The sequence below is a fragment of the Rattus rattus genome, chromosome 5 (assembly GCF_011064425.1).
Source record: "Rattus rattus isolate New Zealand chromosome 5, Rrattus_CSIRO_v1, whole genome shotgun sequence".
Lineage (NCBI taxonomy): Eukaryota > Metazoa > Chordata > Mammalia > Rodentia > Muridae > Rattus > Rattus rattus.
The window spans coordinates 60,437,634-60,460,577 of record NC_046158.1 but is presented as its reverse complement, the minus strand read 5'-3'; the positions used below and the strand labels follow the sequence as shown (position 1 = coordinate 60,460,577).

The following is a 22,944-nucleotide window of genomic DNA, read 5'->3' as shown; positions in this document are numbered from 1 at the left end:
GTCCAATGGAAAAAAGATAGCATTTTCAGCAAATGGTGCTGGTTCAACTGGACGTCAACATGTAGAATAATGCAGATCGATCTATGCTTATCACCCTGTACAAAGCTTAAGTCCAAGTGGATCAAGGACCTCCACAATCAAACCAGATACACTCAAACTAATAGAAGAAAAAGTGGGGAAGAACCTCAAGCACATGTGCACTGGAGAAAATTTCCTGAAAAAAAAAAAAAACACCAATGCCTTATGCTCTAAGATCAAGAATCGGCAAATAAGATCTCATAAAATTGCAAAGCTTCTGTAAGGCAAAGAATACTGTTGTTAGTACAAAACGGCAACCAACAGATTGGGAAAAGGTCTTTACCAATCCTACAACAGATAGAGGGCTTATATCCAAAATATACAAAGAACTCAAGAAGTTAGACTGCAGGGAGACAAATAACTCTATTAAAAATTGGGTTCAGAGCTAAACAAAGAATTCACAGCTGAGGAATGCCGAATGGCTGATAAACACCTAAAGAAATGTTCCACGTCTTTAGTCATAAGGAAATGAAAATCAAAACAACCCTGAGATTTCACCTCACACTAGTCAGAATGGCTAAGATAAAAAACTCAGGTGACAACAGATGCTGGCGAGGATGTGGAGAAAGAGGAACACTCCTGTATTGTTGGTGGAATTGCAGACTGGTACAACCATTCTGGAAATCAGTCTGGAGGTTCCTCAGAAAATTGGACATTGTAGTACCTGAGGACCCACCCAGCTATACCTCTCTTAGGCATGTACATAAAAGATGCCTCAACATATAACAAAGACACATGTTCCACTTATTTATAATAGCCAGAAGCTGGAAAGGACCCAGGTACCCTTAAACAGAGGAATGGATACAGAAAATGTTGTACATCTACACAATGGAATACTACTCAGCTATAAGAAAAAATGGCTTTACGAAATCTGTAGGCAAATGGATGGAACTGGAAAATATCATCCTGAGTGAGGTGACCCAATCACAGAAAAACACACATGGTACGCACTCATTGATAAGTGGATATTAGCCCAAATGCTCAAATTACCCTAGATGCACAGAACACATGAAACTCAAGAAGGATGATCAAAATGCGAATGCTTCACTCCTTCTTTAAGGGGAACTAGAATACCTTTGGCAGGGAATAGGGAGGCAAAGTTTAGAACAGAGGCAGAAGGAACACCCATTCAGAGCCTGCCCCTCATGTGGCCCATAAATGTACAGCCACCAAACTAGATAAGATGGATGAAGCAAAGAAGTGCAGGCTGACAGGAACCGGATGTAGATCTCTCCTGAGAGACACAGCCAGAATATGGCAAATACATAGGCGAATGCCAGTAGCAAACCACTGAACTGAGAACGGGACCCCCGTTGAAGGAATTAGAGAAAGGACTGAAAGAGCTTGAAGGGGCTCGAGACCCCATATGAAGAACAATGCCAACCAACCAGAGCTTCCAGGGACTAAGCCACTACCCAAAGACTATACATGGACTGCTCCTGGGCTTCAACCACATAGGTACCCATGAATAGCCTAGTAAGAGCATCAGTGGAAGGAAGCCCTTGGTCCCAAGCCAAGACTGAACACCAGTGAACGGATTGTTGAGAGGAGGGCAGTAATGGGGAAGATGGGAGGGAACACTCACCATATAGAAGGGGAGAGGAGGGTTAGTGGGATGTTGGCCAGGAAACCAGGAAAGGGAATAACAATCGAAATTTAAATAAGAAGTACCCAAGGTAATAAAGATGGAGAAAAGAATAAAGAAAAAAAAAGAACTAAAAAAAAAAAAAAAGAATATTTACCAAGCGATAGTAAACATACTCTGAAAATGGCATAAATTTTCAGATTTGAAAATAATCCAGGGGTTGGGGATTTAGCTCAGTGGTAGACCGCTTGCCTAGCAAGCACAAGGCCCTGGGTTCGGTCCCCAGCTCCGAAAAAAAAAGAAAAGGAAAAAAGAAAAGAAAAGAAAAGAAAAGAAAATAATCCAAATGGCACTTCTTATGTCTCTCTTTTCAGCGTCTTTTCATAAAAAAGCAATTTTTATGTTCTAAGCCTAAGGTCCAATATTTGGTCACATCACAAAGTTACTACATTTAAAAAAATTATCAGGGAGAAAGCAGAACTACAGCATGGGTAGGGACTTTGATGGTTTAAGAAGAGCGTTAGGATTTAAGCACAATTGCTGGGGAAATTTTAAAATCTATCAAATATACAATCACTCTCCTAATAAACTCTTTTTTTTTTTTTTTTTTTTCGGAGCTGGGGACCGAACCCAGGGCCTTGCGCTTCCTAGGTAAGCGCCCTACCCCTGCGCTAAATCCCCAGCCCCTAATAAACTCTTATTCTATCATGTCTTTTTTGTCTATTTTTGGCAATCAATGTTAATATAAATAACAATGTCTGTAACTTTACTATAACTTTGTATACTCTCACCTAGGTTTCTAGAAATACATTCATAAATTAACAAAAATTATAAATATTAAGTAAGTATTATGAATAGATTGTGAAGGCTCTGCCGAGCCTTCCAACTTGAGTTTCATTTCTGGGACCCAAGTGGGTGGAAAGAGAGAATTAATCCCTCTAAGTTTTCCTCTAATTTCCACATACATATTGTGGAATGTTTATAAAAACTCATGCGTATGCATGTATATAAACACACACACACACACACACACACACACAATCAGACACATGCACACAAAAATAAATTAAAAAAGAAAGACTTGTAATTCTGTAACTTTGTAACTTGCTCAAAGTAGATTTTCAAGAAGGACATTCTCTGAATTTGTTATACTGTCTGTCTTGCAGATGTTATTAGTGTTAGATAGAGAAATTGCTATTTCTTTTCTTTTCTTCTCTCCAACCATAGGGGACTTTACTAGACTTTGAGGATTTCAAGTAGATTGGGTTCTAACTTTGGAAGATCTTAATATGTGCTGAATATCAGTCTGTTTCTTGAAATATTTCTATTACGGTGCTCATGTTTTTTCAAGGCTTTTTTACATCAAATGTGAAGGAATTTGTCAAAGTAGCCATATTTGCCTGGCACACAGTTTTAAAATCAAAATTTGTGGGGATGGTTCAGTGTTTAAGAGCAGTTGCTTCTAATGTAGAGAACCTAGGTTTTGGTTCCTGGTCCCAGTAGCACACAGTCACCTATAATTATATTTCCAGAGGAATTGATACATTTTATCAGGCTCAATGTACATCAGACACACATGAGGTACACATGAATATATTAAGTCAAATTAGTCATACACATAAATTAAATACTTAAAAATTCTAATCAGTACAATTGATTCCATAACTACATTATATTAGCAAATTACGTGAAATATTTTGAATGGATCAGGGTTCTTCATTGAAGACAAGACAGTGAGTGTTTGGGCTTAATAACAACAGCTTACCAAACTCATAACAATATGATGTGTAACTGTCATAAAGAGTAACTAATAACTGAATATATGTAGAATTTTCGTGTTTATCAGTATGAGTTTAGTGATGGTGAATCATAGCCAATGCTCAGATGAGTTAGAATTTGGAAATGGAAATATAGCTCCTATGGTGAAAAGGTAAGATGGACTCTGAGGTTTGACTTGGCATCTCCATAGACATGAATCATGTTACATAGTCTGCAAGACACCATTTAATGCTGTTTTAAAGCAAAGATACACTGAATCCATGCCAGATATTTACGGAAATTTTGTAAAATGTTTGAGTACTGGACAGACTATCTTAGAAGGTGATGTGTTGCCAGATCTTTATCTCATTTTCTTCATCTCTTTCTTATCATTCTTTATTACAGAATTAAAAAAATATTCTTTCCAAGGGTTCTTTATGTTCTGGGTATCTTCAGTTGGAAGGCTGCGTTCAAATTCCATGTCCTAACAGATGAGAATGGTAGGGCAGCAAGAAGTTTGCACAAAGGCGTTGTGATTTCTCAAGAGCATCCTCAGCAGAAATCTCACCTTGCAGACTGTATGAGTTCAGAGAGGGAAACGCACGAATATTCTTTCCAAAAGAAACAGTGAGCATCTAGGGAGTCTTCACCTACAGCCAGTGGAGTCAGCAAGTGCTTGAGGTAACCTAATCTAGCCAGAGGTCCTCAGTCACCATAAAAGTATCATTTGATGGAGATACAATACAATTTTATTATCCTAGCACTAGGCATTTGAGGTGCCAAAGGTCTTTAATAAAAGTTTTTTCGATTCTTCTGGTAAACAGAGGCTTTTCTTAGCTTGAAATTATTAGAGACCCTTGAGGGCAAAGTTGAAACTGGGATCAGGGACAAGGAATAAGATAACTGGAAATGAGAGATGTTAAAATATTACAAAAAATAAAAAAATTAAAAGGCCAGGAAAATATGAGGACTTGTGTCATGCAGTTCACAGATTAAACACAAAACCTATAGCCATTTTATGACTCTTACTCCTCTGATAATATGCTAATCATATTTATTGTTGATTGTCATTATACAACATCCTATAAGGCATTATCTCTGGGATACTAAGAAGAAGAAAAAGGGTCTAAAAATGCAAAGAAAACTGCATAAAGAGAGAAAAATCATAGATGGTTAATCCAATAGAAATTCTAGTTTGTTAAAATTAAAGAAAATGGTGCTCTTGTCCATTGATCCCAAAGTCTTTCAATATTTTGTTCATAGTTCTGGATATTCAACCAAAGGCAACACAGTTACTATTTTTCTTAGAGAAACTGTTTTTTCAGTAGACAATACACTTGAAACCACTCATAGTTTCTTTCATTTAATTATTTAAATACATGTGAACATAATAATATGCCTTACATATTGAAAATATACACAATCAAGAAATGCTTTAACTTTGATTTTAATACCACTGAATGTGATTCATTTAAAATTTATGTTTCATAATATGTAAAACAAAACATGTTTTTCATGTTTTATTAGTTTTCCTCTTTTCCTCCCTTCTTCTCAGATTTAGTTCAGCATGAAGGAGCAACAACTAGGGGATTAAAGTGCTCCACTTTTCTTTCTCACTGTGTGGCATTTACACACACATACACACACACACACACACACACACACACACACACACACAGAGAAAACACACACACCTACCCAGAGATTCAAGCACTATGCCATTAAAATTGGCAAAAGTAGTCTCTAGACAACTTAATCACAGGTCTTAAATCAAGAAATCCAGAGAGATTTAATTAAGAACAACAACAACACAATACACCACATGTTGTACTATAACATAGATGAAACCTTAGTGGAAAGTGTATGGTGTTGTGTGTAGTGTGGTGTGGTGTGTGTGTATATGTGTGGTGTGTATGTGGTGTGTATGTGTGTGCATGTGTGTGCTTTGTGTGTATGTGTATGTGCTATGTATGTGACTGTGGATATGTATGTGTGTAAGTATGCATGTGTATGTGTTTAGTTTCTTATATCTGTGATAAATCAATTTATTTTGCTCCTATCTAGTATAATATATTCCCAAGAGCATCCGTTATACCCGGCAACACTGTCAATGTAACTCCACTGAATTTGTTTCAGGTAGGCAGAGGAATTTACAGTGTTCAAAAATCCTCTTAGTTCTGTGACTTGAAAATCTCCTATCTGCAGAGGGAATTGAGAAATGTGTTCAAACATGCAACCTGGGATTAAAACAACTTCTGAAGCATCCCCCAGACTCCCTGTGGCCTCCTAGCCCCCTCTCCACTGCTCCTTCTGTTTTCTCTAGCTCAAGTCAAGTTTCTGTGAGTTTAGGAAACTGATATATCCCTGTATGAACCTCCCACCCCCATGAACTTTCCATATAAAGAACATTGCTTCTTTTCTCAAATGATTTCTAGGCAGTTCCAACTTCCCAATATCTAGACAACACTATAAACCTAGTTTTGTGTCATATACTCTTAGAAAGCTACTCTGTTTTTCCTGCTGGAGACTTCTGTTCTCAGTTTCAGCCTGAGGATGACAGAGGCAAGGGGTCCTGTCAGGCTTGCAGGGTCTCTCTATGTGGAGGGCTTTTGTATCATGGCTTTCACGCCTCTGTGTTTTACTCTATCTTGGTGTTTATTGATTTTATGAAGGTCTTGAAATGGCAAAGGAATATCATAGCATTTTGTTATCTTGATTATGTTATTATCATCTGTTCCCTAAAATATTACTGTGTAGTAAAAAGTTTTGGAGAGAAATTCTACCTGTCTCCACATTCCTTACTCACACACAAAATCATCACATTTAAAATTTATAAAGTATCTCATCAGGTATGGATTCCTCTTGGTTCATAATTTTAATGCTTTTGCAGAAATTCTTACATTCTTCTTCATTTACTTTTATATAGATCTCTTTCCAATCAGCCTGAAAACTATGAAAGATTTCTTGTGGGGCTCTTGCAAATTAGTGGGAAAATTCATTTATTAATAAATGAATAAAGTGAATATTATTTCCCTCAGTGTAAAATCAATCTCAATACTCTATTTTAATATTAAAACTACTTTCTTATAATTACAACAAATTACTCAGAGAAACATTTAAAATAAATGACTACATATAACTCCTATAATACATGTGTCCATACATAGACATATACAGAAATACATATACATACAAACACATGGACACCCACACACACAAACAGTATTATTACCATAATTATTAAGGCAAACTAATTTTTTTAATTTAACCTTTTTCTTTTCAATATCTTCAAAGTAAATATTCATTAAACACATGTTTATTCTGTTCATAATGCCATTATTAAATGTAATGCTATTGCAAGTTTGGAAATTCAAACTAAGCATACTTTATAACATGAAGAACAGATCATATCTCACAGCTCACTAAAGGGAAATTTCTGTTATTTTCTATACATTTATTTTTGCAAATGAATCATAGCTAAGGCCTGAAAATTTTAATGAATACTAAGCTGTACATACTTTGCAAATGTATATAGTTACCTAGATATTAAACTCCCTTCTATTTGTGTGAGTTTTAGGACATTGCCAGACTTAGATGAGTAAATTCTTGACTTTTAGAAATTCTATGTTCTATTCCTCTATCACTCCAATAGCACCGTCTGCTCTGTGCAGGAAATAATTTATTTATACAGTGAACTCAAGGCTGATTTTGAAGACCTTTAGCTTTTACTATCATAATAACAGATTAGAAAAAATCTGTCTTTAATTCTGGAATTTCCTTTTGAAGAAGCAGATTGGAGGATCCTGAATGTGAGAAGCAAGTACCCTATTTCTCAGCTACATTCCCAGCTCTGATATTTCTTCTTGAAATAAGAAATCGTACAGTATATTTCAATGCATACAATACCAAGAGTTAAGAATTTAATTTACTACAAACTTGTACTATTATTTGGATATGGATTTAACATATGAATTGTGTCCTCTGAGGACCCATTCCTGAAAATATAATTCCAAACGATAGGGTCCTAAGATTATAGAAACGTCCATGCAAATTCTGATTACTATTAGGTAAGTCATGGGGATCTAGCATGATTGAAACCTGGTGACTTTATTCAGAGATATGGAGGGGACAATGGTACCACATATCTATGTGCTCTTTATAGCTTCAGGGTCTGGGAGCTTGATGGTAGAAACCAGAACTGCACACTCAAACTGGTACATTTAGAAATGCAACCGCAAACTTCTTTTTCTTAGCGGTATTAGTAATAGAAATTAGACTAATATACTTGTCAAAGTTAATTTCTTGAAGAAGACAACAAGAGAAGAGGCACTGAAATTCTAATTTGGCTGAAGTGAGAGGGGATAGAGCAAATATTCTCAATAAACTCAGACTGCTCTGAAGTCAGCTCGAAGCGATGTAGCTGGGTATCATATGAATCTCAGTTCTAGTTCTAGAACCTAGTTCTAGAATCCAGAAACCTCTAGAGTATTAGAATGTAGTGAACTAGTGTATACTTGAAACTCCTACTACTGAGGAAATGATTAAACAGGACCAAATCACCAGAGCTCAGGAGCTCAAAACCAGACCGATGAGAGAGAGAGGGACAGAAAGACATAGAGACAGAGAGCGAAAGAGACACAGAGATAGAGAGACAAAGACAGAGTAGACACACACACATAGATAGATAGATAGATAGATAGATAGATAGATAGATAGATAGATAGATAGATAGAGAGAGAGACAGAGAGAGAGAGAGAGAGAGAGAGAGAGAGAGAGATGGATAGAGAGACACAGAGATAGACAGAGAGAGAGAGAATGTGTCACACCGAGACAAACAGGTGCATAGACACACAGACACAAAGACACAAACAGATAAACTGAAATAGCAAATTATTTAGAATATAGAAGATAAAGAGGCTGGATAAAGCTTCCGGAGTCCATAGGCTTTCTTATAAAAGAAGCAGTGCCCCGTATTCATTGCTGTGATAACTGTGTAATTCCATTCCTTAGACCCATCTAAGGTAACTGAATGGCTGTTAACATAAACTTTACATGATTTTTAAGAAGCACAGCACCTTAGAGTACAGGGTCTTCCTAGTAATGGTGGAAACCTTTCCAAGGCTTCCACCAGATCTATATTCCACAGATCATAGAATGAACCAACTTGCTAAACAAAATGTTTTAAATTTTCTGCATCTCTTCATAGAAAATCATTGCATTTTGTGAGCAAGATGCCACTGCCAAGACAAGGAAAACCAAACACAGGAAAGAGAAGATGTATCCACTGAGCCACAAATGTTAGCACCCACGAGCAGTCCCAGAAAGCAAAGTGAGACAGACAGGGAAGGAAGTAGTCATGGCTTTCTATCTTAAAACTGGGATTTTAAGATAGGTGGATAACATAAGCTATCAGCTTGAAGTACATCTTACTATTTTAATGGAATCCAGGTGACACTTTTATCACTCTATGCAGAAGAATTTTGTGTGCTTATATCTGAACAGGACTCCACATTTATATTCTTCCAAATGGCAGCATATTTTATGCAGCTTTTCTCTCTGAAAAGTTAAAAAAAAATAACAGCATCCTGGAAGGAACAAATTTCCTGATGTCAAGGAATACCTCTCAGCTGACCCACACAATAAAACAAAAACAAAAAAACAAAACAAAATCTGTGAGATATCAAACTACCTTGCATTTTTTGTCTCTCATGAGCTATTACCCTTTTATGTTGATAATATGTTCCTCCTTAGACAGGAGTCAAAACATTTATCTTTGCATTATGCTCTGCTCTGCTTTTCAGATGTTTGCCTTTAGGGGCACTGATAAAACACACACACACATACACAAAGCCATTATATTTTTGTGGGCCTGCATTAAAAATCACATCTCTGCCTGACAAGCTATTTAAAATGTCATTTGTGCCTTGTGAAGGCTTTTAGAAAAATCCAGAGACCTAGACCCAGGTGACCCAAACTTTGTTTCTGCAAGAATTGCAATTTCCTTTTGAGGACGATTCCAAGGAAGATTGCTCCTAAATATCTGTGAGAGGAATTTGTTCCACAATTAATGTTGTTGTTTGCTATATATTGATTTCTAGAGCATTTCACCTCATGCCATGCAAAAGACAAGTAATAAAACACACTTTAATTATAGTAATATTAAATGTAATGCTATCATTTTTCCCTAAGCCTAGAAGGTCAACAGGCATCTAAAAGCAAGCTTTGTTTCCAGTTATGAGTTCACAAGTACATCCAGTTTCTATTGCTTTTCCCACCAATTTAATTTTTCTAAAGATTATAAATGCTAAGAATAAGAACGAACATAATTGTGTGACACTAAATATTGTCTAGTTATGAAATAAGCCACAAAGTGGAACTTTTAAAGATAGTGGATTTGTACTTTAAAATATTCATGCTCATTGATTTCAAACGAATGGGAAACGTTATTATTACACAGATAGGAACCAATTGGAATAAGTGATTCAGGGTTTTATTGCTATGAGCACCATGACCAAGACAACTCTTATTAAGACAATGCTACACCTCCAAGTTGTGCCACTCCCTGTCTAGGCATACTCAAACTACCACAGTGACCTTTATTCGATGTGTGTGAATAATTTCTATTGCTTATTTAAAGACAAGATTACATAATCCATAAGGTAGCTACAATGTTTCAAATTTAGGACACAGATTTCTGTTATAAACTGGTTGAAGTTTTGAAATAGTCTAACTCTTATCAGATTTGAAATTGTTGACATTGACTAGAGATGACCTGAGGGCTTAATGTATTTTCTTAAATAGCAGCAATTAAAATTTCAAAACAAAAGGAACAGATATTGTCATATGAATAAATTACTTCATTTTAGAGAAGAAACCCAGTTAATATTTGAACCAGTACTTTTGTATTTGTCTCTGGGAACATGGGAATGAACATGAAATCCATCGCTTCTCCATCAAAACACTGTGATCTCACCATGAGTAAACCCTATGATGGCTTCTGTAACTCACATAGAACAGGTATAAAATCTACTGCAAGAACATACAAAAGTGTCGTGTCAATCTGTTTAATCACTAAGGGTCTTATATTAATAAAATATAAAAGTAATATGACAAATGAAATTAAATTTTTGAGTTAAAAACAAAGACGCTGACTATACCTGAGCTAGAGTCTGATGAAGATTAGGTTAGAAATGAAGGAGTAACTGTCAGAGCTGGCATACAGGGAATTTCAAGAAGATTAGCTTCTAAAGGGGAAGACAAGTCATGCTGGAAGTTTTAATAGAAGGAGGAAGGTTACATATTTATATTTGTAATTATAGTCATCAATTCCCTGGAAATACTGCACATGCTTTTGTGGAGGACAGGATTACAGTAAGGTGATCATACAGCACATGGCAGATGAGGGTGACATGGGATATGGAGAGGTAGGGTTATGAAACTGTGTGGGGAGGATTTGTAAAGCAGAATGGAGCACCTTGGTGTTTATTAGATACACAGGTATGAGTAGTGCTAAAGGAAAGTGTGCTGGCTGTATTTATAACTCGGCTCACTCTGCAGAGTACAGTCTGTGTTGTTCAGCCCCCACTGAAAAGGTAACAGAAAAGGTAGGCAAATTAGGACATGAAATAAAAAGATGAGTCAACCTCTCCAGTTCTCACCCTGCCTCCTTCCTGCTTCTTACAGTCCTCATTCCTTCCTTAAAAAATAACAAGATAGAGTAGAATCTTCTGGCATTGACACTTCATCTGTAGTCAAGAGTATGACTCATTCTTCCCTAAGCAAATAGTTACATGGGAGAAACCATTAACATGCAGTATTTAGTAAATATGAGATAAAACTTAGGATGAAAAGAGAATGTCACAGCTTACATGAAATGATCAGAAAACGTCGGAGCAGAAATAAGCTCACATATGTAATTTCAGAGGCAATAATGGCAACAAGGCAGAACTACATAGGAGCTTTACAACACCTCACTGGGTTTTCTTCATTCACAGTTTCTCATGACTTCTTAGTGATAAGAAGAGTTCCTTTCTAAACCCGATCAATCTGTGACCTAGGAATGTTTGGATGAGTCACACGATAGTCACAGGAAGAATTTGTTTTTCACAACCATGAAGTGAAGAAGAGCCACATGCCTCTCCAGAGAGGCGGTTAGAAGAGCAATATCTTGGATGGGCATGATGCCTTAGCAGTTTTTTTTTTAATTGGGAAACTTGCAAATCTAAGGATATGTGTTTGGACCATGGAGCATACTTGGTAAATGTAAAGAATAACTTTATGCAAGGTTATGTTTTTACCACCATAACTGCCTTGTGACATGTGAATACTCACACAAACATACGTAAATACATGTGCATACTTGTACATACATGCATACACACAGACACAAATAAATTAGTGTAATAAAACTTTGGAACAAAAAATACATTATCAGAAACTATGACACAGAAATCCAAAAACATGAGAAGTTTCATTCCTTCTTGTATTTTAATGAAAGCAGAAATCATCATCTCTATAACTGCATGTTGGAGAATAATTATAATCCCAACCACTAGGGCTACATCTCTATGTACTCTGATTTTATCATGTTTATAATCTTTGCTTCTTGAGTTTTTTCTCAACCTACTGAATTATTAAAACTGTAAGGACAGTCAAGAATCTGCTACTGTAAGTCACTACATGTTTCTACACAGACAGTGATAAGGATGTGTGGCTTTTAGTATGGAAAGCAATGTATGGCATTGCTGAAAATGCATTTCCATAATTGAAACCTTTGCATAGATTAGTAAACAGACAGAATCCAACAAGGAATACCTTGGTCAGAATTTACAGTGCGAATATACAAATCCTATAAAAGAACACGAATGTGTTTGTAGATATTAGATTCTACTTTAACAACAGATGCCATATTTTTCCAATATAGTCCATCTATATTCGTTATAAGGATAACCAGAAAATTCATTCAATATAAATGCTTCCCATCTGAATAAGGACTCATTCTGAACCAAGGATTCAGCCTTACAGCTTTTGAGCATAGTCTATGCTTATGCTTCATTATACAGAAAAGAAAAGCTAGTGATCCATGCACTGTGATATAACTCTACTTTGATAGTTGCTGTATTTTTTTAATGCTGTAATCCAGTCAGGTGTTGAATAACAACAGTCCAAAAGGGACTACATGTGTTAAGGCTGTAACTTCTTTTAGTGCTCCAAAAAGAATCAAAACAAAGGATTCAACTGCTATTTTAGTCCTTTGTCCGAAATAGAAAGCTTTCTCTAAATCGAGTCTCAGATTACACTCCTTTAAGACTCATTCACTCACTAGTGGAAATCCAATGAAAGAAATTGTATTTTCTTAAAACGCAAAGGTTCTTCTGTAAATACAGTCTACAGAACCAGATTGAGGAGATTGTGTCCACATTTTTATTACTGCCAGGACATAACAATAATCGCTCCTAGACAAGAAAAGTGAAAGATAGCAACACTTCTCCCTCACAGTAATATTTTCAGAATACTTGACAGAAAATGAGTGAGTTAGACAAATTATCTCCTTTATGTGTCACAACAAATCTATAGGAGAGATACTATAATTATAACCATTTTAAAGAACATCAAAAAAGCCCTTAGCTGCTTTAAATGGTTTGTTCAAGGGCACAGAACAAGTACATATCCTCAGAGGGGTCAAGATTTCATCCAGGTTGCATGCAGACCATGTGCCTATGGGTGCTATATTATATTGTCTTATCTATTAGTTACAAGGGTGATAGTTATACAAGTTATTAAGTCAATTCAAAAAGGTTTACCTAGCTTGAATTGGTGAATTTACACTACTAAAAAATGGGAAAAATTGGAAAGTGTCTCAATATTTTTTGGCTTGTCTAGCATAACACATATGACCCCAGAGACTCACTGCCCCTCCTCAAAAACACACTCTTTTCTTCTTGTATTAGCCTTTACAGTAAACCAGAAATTCTATCTTTTTCAAGGGTGAAAGGTGATATTTTTTCCTTCTTAACTATCTTATACATGCATCTTACATATTTCTCCAGACTGCCATCGTTGTACTTCTCAAATTTAGCTCAAGCCCATCATATCATAAAAAACAACAAAGCGCTTTCTGTTTAAAGTCAATAATTCAGATATTCTGTACTTTCACTAAAAGCACCTTTTGTCTCATGGTTTTCATGTAAGGCCAAGGTAGTCAGGAACCACTCTTTAAATGACTGTGAGACTTCTATAATTTGATAGAAGTATCTATGATTTCTACATGTATTCTAGCATCTTATTTTTCTGCCAAACAAGTCCCTACTGACAATACTCACACTATAGGTATAACAGAAATTAGTAGTTTTATTAATTTTTAAAAGATTTATTTATTATATATCAGGATTCTGTAGCTGTCTTCAGACACACCAAAGAGGACATTGAATCCCATTACAGATGGTTGTGAGCCACCATGTGGTTGCTGGGAATTGAACTCAGGTCCTCTGGAAGAGCAGTCAGTGCTCTTAACCACTGAGCCATCTCTCCAGCCACCATTAATTTTTTGACCTCTTACATAAATGTATGATGGTTTATTTTTCAGTTAATAAAACCAAGATTATTAACATCCTGCTGGTTGGTATGGCTTATTTGTGTGTGTGTGTGTGTGTGTGTGTGTGTGTGTGTGTGTGTGTGTGTGTACTATATACACATATTCTTGATTGTGTTTCTAAATGTTGCTGGACCTTGTGAAATATTTAGTACAATCTGTCATATTTTATTTTTTAAACTTTTTCTTTTAAATACGGGTTGCCTTAGTATATGTATGAGTAGAATATTCGTGCAGTTACTTGTGAATGTCAAAAGAAGGAATGTAATCCACTGGACCTTGAGTTATAAAGTGTGTGAGCTATTTGACACAGATGCTGGTTAATAAATCTGTTTTTTTTGTTTATTTGTTTGTTTGTTTGTTTGTTTATTTTGAAAGAGTAGTTACTGCTTCTGAGCCATGTTTCCAGACTCTACACCCTAATTTTCAGTTTCCAACAAAAAATTTAACAAAGATACTACCAAATGTTTTAGTCATACTATTTAACTTGGCATTATCATGTAGCACAATCTTGGGTTTAGATATGAATCATATTGATATTTTATCATATTAATTTTATCTCATCTCTCTCCTTCCTCATCATAAGATTGGAGGTACCTTTTGTATAGAAATACAGATATTGCTGAAATATAGACACTGTTTCTTTTATGAGAATATTTACAAAAGTTTATAAATAGCGAATAAACTTTGGTAAATTTAACCCTATTTGCTGTCATCCTTGCTTGAGTTAACTTCTCAAATTCATTTCTAAATAATATTCTATATTGTCTAATATTATAGTTTTCTTTTGCATGAATATGAATTCCTCTTATCATCTTTTTAATCCCAGTTTCTTAAAAGGAATTTTGGATTTAGATCATATGTGTGTGTGTGCGTGTGTGTGTGTGCGTGTGTGTGTGTGGGTGTCTGTGTGTGTTTATAAGAGGGAGAGAAAAGTGTCTGTGTGTATGTATGCATATGTTGTGGGTATGTAAGAGATTGAAGTGTGTGTGTGTGTGTGTGTGCGTGTGTGTGTCTGTGTGTGTGTGTACATATGTGTAGTGTATCTAAGATGTAAGTGTGTGTGTGTGTGTGTGTGTTGGGATTAGAAACTAGGGATTCACACACGCTAGGCAGATGCTCTACCGCTAAGATTTAATGCAAGTCTAAATTTCATGAAGATTTAGCAACTTTTACTTTTAGAAAGTGTTTTATTCAATATAAATTCTATGTAAGGTTGATATTACCATGAGTTTGGTAATTTATAGGCAAATTCTATAGCCTATAAAATGCTTTCTGATATAGATGGAATAAATTGCAATCAAGTGAATGAAAATTGAGAATCCCAAAGCTCCTAGATGTATAGTCACAGGTGGCCATAATATAATAAGTTATAGATAAGTAAAACATAAATGGTACTTAAAATAAATACTTCCTAGCCTACCTTTTAATTTACTGTCTGTGTGTGTGTGTGTGTGTGTGTGTGTGTGTGTGTGTGTGTGTGGTGTGTTTGCAGGAAACTTTTCTCTCATGAAACCATTTGGGCTATGGGAATTAAACTCAGTTCCTCAGCCTTGGTGGCAAACACTTTTATCTGCTGACTCATCTTGAGAACATGAACTACTAATTTGCAATGGCTCACAAGAGATTCTCCATTCCCTCATATGTTTTCATAATGAAAATAAGAAAATAGCAACAGCAATATTAAAAGTCCTTCGGAAATATTCATGTGAATTGGAACTTCAGCTGTTTACATGTTTACACATAAATACATTAGGACACGCCATTTGTATCCTTTGATGGCCATACACTTAACTGATCAGAATGTCCAATAAATGTTCATTGAGTTTGAAGTTACCATGCGTTTGAACTGAGTGCATAGAGTAGTCTAAGATACAGACCTGCTGCTAGTGACAAGATGATTTAATATTAAATAGGCTTGTGCTTTTCACCTCTTTACCTAGTTTGCTTGAAAACATGGAAAGAAATATAGCTACCCCTCATGGTCACTTCTAGGCACACAGTTCTCCTCAATTAATTTTAAATCTTGGAGATGTCATCCTCTCCCAGAGAAGAGTTAGACATCACAGTATAATGGAAATAGCAAATATTTTCAGACTTTGGCTGAAAACACAACTAGCAAGAACATAAGCGTACAGTACTTTTACAAGTATTGTGCCCCTGTGTAGGATGCAATGGCACCAGCATTGACCGGAATAGCTCCCATGAGAATTGCAGAAGGATAGAGAATTAATATAAACAGTGTTCTGACATTTTTATGACTGTCCAGCTCAAAGTACCTGTGGGAGGAAACTGGAGTCAACATCTGAGAAATGTAAGTGTTCACTTTAAAGACCCATCTGGGCTGCCATAACAAATAATACACCCCAAAACAGGTACATGTTTTATTTGTTCTTTAATGATTCAGGTTAGTTATTAAAATTAGGTATGAAAACTATTATAACAGCATCAAACTGTACTTTAAATAGAATCTTTAATTCTTTTAAGATAATTTTATAGTAACTGACCCACACAATAACAAGGTACATAGGCACTGTTTTCACATCTCCAGAGTGGTAATCAATATATCCTCTGTGAATTTCGTGATCAAAGTATTTGATTATCCTTATCATATTTACCATAGTCTGCAAGCAATACATTAGTGTATATCGTCATGAATAAATTAAATGAGAAAGGAAAAAGCTTACCTAATTAAATTAACTTTGGAAAAAGTTTTATCATGATTTTTGTAAATCCTTTCCACAAATAAAAGAAAAAGGGCACAGAAGAAATAAGATTAATTATTTTATTAAAAGTGGGTGTATAATTGCCCTAAACTATGTGTGACCTGTTAACCTAACCTCAATTAACTATGGGTGGAGTGCAAAATAACTTCAGAAATGATATACCTAAATGTCAAGATTCAACATAGTACCTTGATTTACCTCCCTAAAAACAAGCATTTCAGAAAGCAGGATTTTCTTTCTATTCAAAAATCTATCTCCTAAGAGAATCCTATCTACATTGTATAATGACTATACATTATGTCAATAGAATAAATAATTAATCTTTTAGCTCATTTCTCTGAAAAGCGTTTACTGTAATAAAGTTTACCCCTTAAATGTACACTTTTAAACTCTCTGAGACTTAGTCCCTCATCCGTTCTCCTAAAGGCAATGCAGGGATATTGCTAGAGACTTGCACAGGATCTCAGAGATTATTTGTAAATTTCTTTGCCCCCAATTTAACTTAGGAGCTTTTAGAATCCAATTTTATCTTTGACATCAAGGAATAACTTCAAGCAAAATCAAGTTACCTTGACACCCTGCAGATTTTTAATCGTCTATTAGAGAAGCAAAAATGAAGGCGCACCCCCCCCCCGCACGTATCCTTTATTTTTCTTCGGTGAAAAGAGAACTATTAGATTTGATAAGGACTCCTCTGAAATGCCATTATCCCCAAATTCAGGCTCCCATCCAGGACACTTGCTTGTAAAACTAAGCCTTTCCCTGCCTTAGATAGCCACTTACTGCAGTGCAGAATGTCAGCGCAGACAGTAAGAACTTTCTGTGCAGATTCCGCGCGATGCAGCCAGTCAGGCGCAGCAGCACTTACCTTAATTGAAATACTCTCGGTGATCAAGTGAGAAATCCTTCAGATCAACCGTAAACGGGTGAGGAGATCGAAGTTTTCAATCAACACCCACAGAGTGGCAGCGTGCTCTTCTCCTTTGCCTCTGTTTATGCCAAGCTCCTCGCTGTCTGAAGGGAGAAAAAGATCAGCTGAAATCCTTGGAGATTCCCAGTGAGTAAACGAGGACTGAGCGATGTTTTCTAGCGGGAGTTTCTCTGTGAGCTTGTACTGTTTGCAGTCTCCCTAACTGCTGTGATGGATGCCTGTCAGGTCCCTGGAGTCAGGCGGTATTCATTGACCTGATTAGCAAGCAACGCTCCCTGCGTGCAGGCAAAGCATGCGGAGAGGCTGTGGGTCTCCTGGGAATCAGAAAAGGAACGGAACCCACTTGAGAAACTGGTCTTTCCCAGGCTCATGGATAAACTACAACTATGACTATAATTTATAGGCTGATTAGACACAGTGTTAGCCATCGCAGGACTTCAGCAAATCTGCTTTCTCCAGCCAATGTTGCAAGATGCATTCATGTTAGATATAAGGTGCAACGAGACAATTACTAGACTGATCGGGCTGATTTGTAAGCCAAGCCTAAAGCTGAAACATGTTTAAAGCAATGTGATAAAAGAGATAGCTGCATTTGCCTTTGCCCCTAGCCTGCTACATATATCAACCTTTGTCTAACTAAAATGACTTTAAAGGTTTATTACAGCCCTCCAGAGGGCAACTCTCTGACTTGTAAAAAGACAGGATTCATACTAAACAAGCATATCTGGCAGTTTCGTGCAGGCACAAGCTTATAATCCAATGCATGCAAGACAGAGATCTGCTCCAGTACTTTTTTCAAATAGCATTTTAAATTAGTATCACACTTTGAAAAAAAAAAGGTTCATGTGGTTACCTAGAGTAACAGAAGAGTCCATCACACCTAACAGAGACATCTTTTCTATTAAATGCTGATTGGAAGAAAGAAACCGAAAAATGGCATTCCTATCCAAAGGACTAAGGAGGAAGCAGCTGTTTATATGGGATGACTAACCTATCATTCCATACCTGCTGGTCCTCCTCCTCCCTCCTCCTCCCTTTCTCCCACTTCTCCATATCCCCCACTCTCCCACATCCAAAATTACTAGGTTCCACGAGAGATCTAAGGCCCTGGAAAAGGTCACAGAACTGAATGTGGAAGCCCCAAACGGTTAATTTTTGACAGCTCTCACTTTTGCAGGAGAAAATTATGCAAATAGCATAAAAAGAACAGATGAAAAAAGTCATTTGCATGTCTTGAGGGTGAGAAAATTCTCATTGCCAGAAAGGAAACTGACGACTGTCCTCTCACAATAATACCGTGTGACATATTCAGCATGCCTTTTCCATGTAGGTCGCAACTGGGACACATGGCATCCCCTGGTGTGTGTGTGTGTGTGTGTGTGTATGTGTGTGTGTGTGTGTGTGTGTGTGTGTGTGTTACATACATAGAAAGATGGATAGATAGACAGACAGACAGACAGACAGAGGTAGCTCTCCTTTTGTATTATGGTAATAGTAGTACTCATATGTAGATGAGAAAACTCCCAAATCCATATAACCAAATTTCCCAAACATAGACAATAGGGCATCTGCTTGCCTGTACACTCCAAATAAACTTTCCTTTCTGATTTGTCTCCTTAATAGACTAACTCTGTGGTCAAACTTCTTGCTGAGAGAAAACTCAAGGGTGTAACTGAGTTGCTGTGGATAGGGCTGTGTTCCTTTTGGGAGGAAACACATTTCTAGGGAGAGGTCCCAGCAGTTGGGGCCCCTCTAGCCTCCTGTGAAGAGGTCTGGTGCTCCCTCAGCTGGTGGAGGGTGAGAGCTGAAGGTGAAAAGACTTGATCGATTCACTGCAGAAGGAAACAACTTTTGCTACTCTTAAGCAGGAAGCACATTATCCAATTATAGCCAGGCAGTGGAGAGCTCCAGCAGAAATGAGGCTCCTTAAATCGAAATTAATGCTCCCTGCTCATAAATAGCAAGCAGGAACTAGGACTGCTAACTTCTCCACAGCATCCCAGCCTGGCTTTAACAGGGCACTTACAAGTGATACGTGGTTACATTTCATGGCTCTGATGTGTAAATTGTTCATGCAGTCACAGGACTCTCAAATTGTATTGTTCCTAGTCGCATTCTGTGATCTTTCAATTAAATGGTGGCCTCTTTAAAAAAAGAAAAAAATCTTTTTTTAAAGACTTAACACCATTCTTATTTCCCTGAACCCTGTCTGCCAGCAATTATCATTAAAAAGGAAAGCAGGTATATAATAAGAAACTAACATTGTACCAGTGAAGAATGTTTAGCTGAATACTCTAACACCTATGATCCTTGTGCATACAAAGACTTTCCATTTCCAAAGTAAGACCTTTTACTAACCCATTCTTACAGTCAGAGTGTCTTTAGTGTATGTGAACCTTTTCCAGATTCTTGTAACTACGAAAATACCAAGGCTATTTTATGGGGAGAATAGGAAAGATGTGAGCTGTGTGGCAGCATTAGTTCCTGCTTCAATACTTGCCTGATCTGTAGACTCTTCAGCTGATCTTGTGGATGAAATATCAAGCCTTACCCTGCTATCTACACTTTACTATCTTTTAATTGCTTTTAAACAAGTCATGTATGGAGTGTCTAGTTGTAAGAGAACAACTTTTAGAAGTCAATTCTCCAGGATCCCCTTTGGGGGGAACTAGAGGAAGGATTTAAAGAGCTGAAAGGACTTGAGACCCCATAAGAACAACAATGCCAACCAACTAGAGCTTCCAGGGACTAAACCACTACTGAAACACTATACATGGACTGACCCAGGGCACCAACTGCATATGTAGCAGAGAATAGCCTTGTTGGGGCACCAATGGAAGGGGAAAACTTTGGTCCTGCCAAGGTTGGACCCGTAGTGCAGGGGAATGTCAGGGGGTGGTGATAAAGAGGGTGGATGGTGGGGCATCTGTATTGGGGAGGGGGAAGGGATGGGAGCTTATGGACAGGAAACAGGAAAGGGAATAGGATTTGAAATGTAAATAAAGAAATATATCTAATAAAAAATAAAATTTCAAAAAAAAAAGAGAAAAAGAAAGAAAAATTAGAAGTCTGTTCTCTCCTTCCATCATGTGGATTCTGGGGAATCTAAGTCAGATTATTCGTGGCCACAAATACCTTTACCACTGAGCCATTTTGCTGAGCCTCTCATAATTATTTTGTGAATTAAAGCTCAGAGAATATAAACAAACTGAACAGTGCCCAAGAGTCAGTATAGATATAAAACAGAATTAGAAAAGTTAACTAACTATAAAAATCGAATGAAAATTTATAAAATTTCGAGTTTAAAAAACAAGAGGAAATACATGCTTTCAATGTGATCAGTAAATTACTTTGGCATTTTTGTCATATTGTTTTATAACTGAACAAACATTTAACTGCAAGGGGTTGTTTTTATATATATTAGGATATAAGTTATTTCAAAATAAAATTTAAAAACAATGTAGCCTAAAAATAAGCTCCATCTCAAATTTCCAAAATTTAGTTTAGGTTTTAATTCAGGAGCATCCTGGTAAACAAACAAACCCACCACCTAAGGCTCAGGTAACATCGCAGGGGAGGGAACCAAATAACAGCGGCGAGAATAATGAAACAGTGAAATAGTGTCTTCAAGATATTATTGGAGGAAGATATGCCAAACAAAATTCAAGCACATGGCTGTCTGAACAAGACCTGAACCACACAGTAGACATGCCAATGTATGTGGAGGAATTTCACCCCTAGATGGAGAGCTATAGGACATTAAACACCTTTCCCAGGGATAAACCTCTTAATTCGTTAATTGGTTACCCAATGCTAAGTGGTCAGACCTCAAAACAATAGTAAAAGCAACACAAAATGGACCAAGAAGTGTGTGTTTGTCTGTCTATGCCTGTGAATATATCTGTATATGTAAAACTAATAATTAAAGAATAACAGACCATGATTTGAGAAGCAAGTGGAGGGATCCAGGAGGGAATGGTGGGACAGAGGCTGAGGAACTGTATTGATACTCTAACAAAAAACAGTGAAAAACTAAAAGGCACTATCATTTTCTTGACTCATTTACATTCTTACATGTAGTCATTACTTTTAATAGAAAAGTATTTCAAACATGTTTCCTCCTGTGTGCATAAACTAGGCAAAATTTAGGGTGATTTATACTGTTTAACTTCTTCAAAATACAAACGTAGTAATAGCATATATGAAAAGGGATACAGAGCAAAAAAATAATAATTTCTAGATTGTTTAAGCTGTATCTAGAAGTTTAATCTAAACCTCATTTAAATATAGCCATTTCATCTTTCTTTGAAATTACTAGACATAGTCATAAGATTTTAGAGAAATGTTGTGACCACAGTTTTTAAATATGTCTGATAAAAAATTCTGTCTATAAAGAAATGATCACTCAAATTAATTCAGTCTTTAAACTTTGCCAGTAAGTTTCTTCCCCATTATCACATTTCATTCTTACAGGAATCTCATGAAATAGGTTACCTTTAATATTTTTTATCATATTTCCATGACAGGAAAATGAGAAATAAAAAGGGCAACCACTTGTCCTTTGGACTTTGGTATTTGATGAGAAACTCAATGGTCTTCTTTTCAAGGAAGTGCTATTGCTTCCCACTGTCTAGTAAATATAGTCATCTGAATCATGTTGAAGGAAAAGAGGCACCAAATATGTGTATACATTCAGCTATTCTTTTTTCCTTTTATTTAGGTTTGTCCCCAACAGTAAATTCAATGACCATCATTTAATGAAAGGAAAATCATCCTGAGTCAATGGGTAATTTCACTTGATATCTTCTGGAATTTTTACTTTGACTTCTAACATGTATTGCCTGATATTGGACATTTTTATTTTACTTAAAGAAAAGATTTATTGATTTGTTTTATGTATATGAGGACACTGTTACTGTCTTAGGACACACCAGAAGAGGGCATCTGATCTCATTTCAGATGTTTGTGAGCCCCCATGTAGTTTCTAGGAATTGAACTCAGGACCTCTAGAGGAGCAGTCAGTGCTCTTAACTACTGAGCCATCTCTGCAGCCCCCAATAATGGTTGTTTTTATTTTTATCTGCAATATGATACAATAATTTTCCAAGTGTTGGTTTCAAGTGTTGGTTATATTAATCTTAAGTTTCCTATGGTACTTCCTTGTAAATGTTTGTGGCTTCAGTAATCAGTAGGACTAAACCCCAGAGCTACAGCGCTGTTTTAAATATGAAAAGCCAACAAATGTACTAAAAATGGATCATGTAGAACCAGCAAC

At 36.4% G+C, this 22,944-nt stretch overlaps 1 protein-coding gene across 2 annotated transcripts in view; it reads right to left on the bottom strand.

Annotated features, from left to right (window-relative positions):
- LOC116901574 (cadherin-12-like) overlaps positions 1 to 18,540 on the bottom strand; it is a 234,553-nt gene extending 216,013 nt beyond the window's left edge. The window contains exons 1-2 of one of the 2 annotated variants that reach the window (XM_032903571.1): positions 18,523 to 18,540; positions 17,607 to 17,752 (exon numbers count right to left, since the gene is read on the bottom strand). The gene's annotated coding sequence lies outside the window, so the exon portion shown is untranslated. Of the gene's footprint in view, positions 1 to 17,606; positions 17,753 to 18,012; positions 18,264 to 18,522 lie in introns of those variants that run through there. The other variant, XM_032903570.1, reaches the window with a different exon arrangement.
- Positions 18,541 to 22,944: the final 4,404 nt, after the last annotated feature.